This window comes from Falco cherrug, chromosome 14 (genome assembly GCF_023634085.1).
Source record: "Falco cherrug isolate bFalChe1 chromosome 14, bFalChe1.pri, whole genome shotgun sequence".
NCBI classification, from domain to species: Eukaryota; Metazoa; Chordata; class Aves; order Falconiformes; family Falconidae; genus Falco; species Falco cherrug.
Genome location: NC_073710.1, coordinates 8,694,678 through 8,698,662, shown reverse-complemented (window position 1 = coordinate 8,698,662; position 3,985 = coordinate 8,694,678).

Genomic DNA, 3,985 nt, shown 5'->3' with positions numbered 1-3,985 from the left:
TGTTGTTTTTTTGGGGTGTTTTTTTACAAAACAGAAATGTCAAGAGCAATTGTTTAGCTAGGAACATGGTTCCCATCTTGAAATTCTACTAAACAAAAATTCAAAACCTGCATTATAGATACTGTTTGGTTTGATTTTTATTGTTGTTGTTAAGTATGAAGTGTTCTCCAAACCTGATTAAGCATGTAGGTACATCATGCTTATTAAAAAGAAAATTTTGGCAGATGTGCGCAGATACCTTTGTACTTCTGTTAAAGAGAAGTCCTGCCATCACAGCATAATGAGTGGAACATGCAGGTTTGATCAGAGGAGTGAACATCGTGTCTGCTTGAACCCTATTTTTAAGAAGCGGGAACATAATGAGGAATATTAGTTTCTTACTCATATGCTGTTCAACACATTATCCCAGCATAAGAGAAGTTCACTGAACACTTCCTCTGGTAACAACTCCCTGAGTCTCCTGTTAGCTCACATCTTTTACATACATGGAACATAGCAAGTTACTGTTTCAAAGCAGATCTGAGTACTGTAAATACTTTCAAGCAGGGTAAAATGCAACACTATTTCAGAATCCCTTTATCTAGGGAGAACATTTGTTTGGAACCACGTGACTGAGAGGCCTGTTATTTGGCCAAAATCCAGCTTGAACTGGCATGGACTAACAGATGTTGTTACCAGGAGAAATGCTGGGGGTGGATCCTAATGAAGGAAAAGGTATTTAAAGGAAAATTTCTTGCACCTGGCATAAAGATAACGATAGCCCAGCTCACTCTTAAATCTTCCACAGTCATACTGCTGGCTGAATGATCCTGCGTGCTTACTGAAACCCAGCTAAACCAGGTCACTATCTAGCAGTACAGCTGTATTACTCTCCTAATCGATGCCAGTCTCCCTGCACAGCAAAAGGCAGCTTCTGTTTCTCTAGAGAGGGAAGCTGGACACCTGCTAGCACTGATAAAGGACTGAAGGAACATATCTTCCAGTATTCAGACATGAAAGCATTAGCATTTGTCAGGCTTAGGCTTAGCATTTACAAAGTTTATTCATTAAGAGTATCTCATTTAATCTAATCACTGATTTTAAGTTATTATTTTGAAATAAACTCATTTTAGTGTCTACTAGCACTTTGTTAGGCTGCCTGTGTAGCTAGTTCAACATCCTACGCTGATCCAGGTCAGTAAAGCCAAGGGCTAGAGAATCACCATACGGATAAAGCCTGTGCCAGTCTACTACGTGTGCAAGACGAGACGTTGCCAATAGCTGTCCTTGCAACAGCAGCTACTAGTTTACAACATAGTGTTAGCAGCTGGTGTACTTCTCACAGTTCCTTACTGAAGCCCATGAGAAGGATTTAGCACCTCTCGGTCACCTGCCAGCAGTCACAGGTTCATACATGAAAATGGCATGCTGCTTCACAAAGTTACTATGGAGGCTTGAGGTAAAAAAAAAACCAAACTTTTATCCTTGGAGAAATGGATTTCTTGGAGGACAGCAGGCTGAGAACACTTACGTTGCTACTATCCATTGATAAATACAACCTTTTATCAGTTAGCGCTCTCCACTGGGCATCCTTAATATGCACTAATAAAACAAATCCAGAAAGCAAAACTGTACTAAGAGGTCAGAATATTGATGTAAAAATAACACAGACAGCACTTTCCTATTCTGGGAGTGTGTCCAAATCAGATCTGGCTTTGGACTCGTGATGCAGCGTAGATTGAAGCTAAGATCTAACAATGGGAGTTAGAATATTTTTTTATATTTTTGTAACTACAGCTTTTTCATGGGGTAGTATTTGTAATCTAATAAGTCAATAGATTTTATATTTGCCTTGCATTTGCACCTGATACTTCTGGAAAAAAATGTAAAGGTTTACAAGTTTCTAATGATAATTTACAGGTGTGAAAGGCTTTTTGTTTTAAGTCGGGACAGCAATTCTTACACTTTTAAATCAAAAGACAATGGCATAAACTGATTTTTTTCTAAACATTCTATTATGGTGCCTTTTATGTTTCAGACATTATAAGGGATAACAATTTGTTCTTGATGCATCTCATATGGAAGGGTGATGATTTCTATTGTCCATCCACAATATTTGTATGTACCGTGATAAGGTTAATGTGCATTTTTGTGGAACAATCCTGTAAAGCTAAGGAAAGAGGCTTATTTTCAACGTCTTTGAAATATTTCATTAATAACAGACAATCCTTACTTTCAAATGCATGCTTCTAGGTTTGATTTTCCTACAGGTGCTCCTTATAATGGTATTTCAGATGTATAAGACTTCCAAATAATAAAGCACATGTTAAAAAAAAAAAAGGTACTAGTTCTCCATTTCCTGTGTCACTGAAGCAACACTTGCTGGATTGCACTATGAAGCATTTAATGGCACGTTCAAACTAGTATTTACTTTAATCCATGAACCTGATAATTAATTTCTGCATCACTCCAATTTATGCACTTGAAATTTGTCAAATTTGTTAGCACAAAGCAATTCCCTGTCAGTGCAGGACTATACATAGAGATGGTCTTAGGCATGTTTTATGCTCATAATTATTTATACCTTTTTATGTAAGGAGATGTAACCAGGAATTAAGCAAGCTAGACTTCTTTCTTCATAAAAAGCGTCAATCAGTCAGGCTGATCAGCTGTGGCCTGAAAGCTTTAGTGAGGGGGTTGTTTGGTATTGTCAGCTGCTTCCTTTTTAAAAAAAACTTATTACGTGGCTTTTATAAGATTAAACTTACAAAGGAACACCATCTTGTCTTTTTGCAGTGACACCTCAGAATGACTTCAGTGGTGTTTGCTTGATAATTCAAAACAAACTGAAGTTCAGGGAAAGAGAAGTTCGTTCTGCTTCCCTAAACATATGCATATGCCAGCACCTCTAAAGAAAAGCAAAAGCAATCTATTCTCTTCTTCGTATCCAGTATCTGAGTGTTTTCTGGAGCAGAAATGTTTACCTGGGGTTTTGTGGGAATATGCTGTTCGTTTTACAAACAAGAACGTGGTCCGATATAAAATGATTATATTACCAATTGTCAGTCTGATTTTTTACAGCTTTTTTTGAGTGATGTAGTTTGTCCCATCTGGATCAGTAGATAAGGATGCTGCGCCAGATGCATACGGTACAGAAAAAACTACTTGCCACATGAACCACACAGGCTGTGTGAAAACCACTAGTATTTAAAAACATTATTTAAATCCCTTTATTCCACAGTTCTTTGGTCAATAAAGAATACAGGGTTGATCGGTTGTACAAAACCTGAGACACCCATGCCTCTGGCATGATTTTTATTTGGATGCATATTAATACAGTAAGTTTTTGCAAGGAATTCTACTTTTAAGGATACAGCTTTGGATGTTTTTAGACAGTCAGTACTATGCCTAGCCATGCCTTTCTCATGTTCTGCGTTATGACGTGTTTATTAAATACTGTCTTCACCTGATTGTAATTTACACACCCCGTAACCCTTTGCATCAGGCAGAACAGGTCGGTCACTGCAGCCAAACAGCCAAACCCAGGCAAACCCAGGCAAACCCAGCCGCCAGCTCCGCAACAGGCTCCCCGCGACGGCGCACCAAGGACCCCCGGCCCCACCGGCCCCGCCGCCCCCCGCTGCGCGCCCCGGGGCGGACACGGCTCCCTGCGCCCCACCCCGCGCCGGGGCCGGCAGCGGCCGTTTCACGTCAATTAACGAAAAAACGTAATTAACGAACAAAGCGCAATTAATTGTGTTCCACCGCGAGCACGCGCGTGTGCGGGCGGGTACGTACAGGCCTGCCCAGCGCAGCCCGCCCCAGGGCGCAGGGGCCTGGCTTTGTGCGCGTCCGGCCGTGCCTGAGCCCACCGCCGGGGCTCCCCGCGGTGCCCGCCCTCGCCTCCCTTCCGGCAGGGGCGGCCGAGGCCCCGCGGTGCCCTCCCCCCGCCCCACGGGCCGGGGCAGCCCCCTCCCCTCATACCCGCCGCCACTACTGAGAGGGC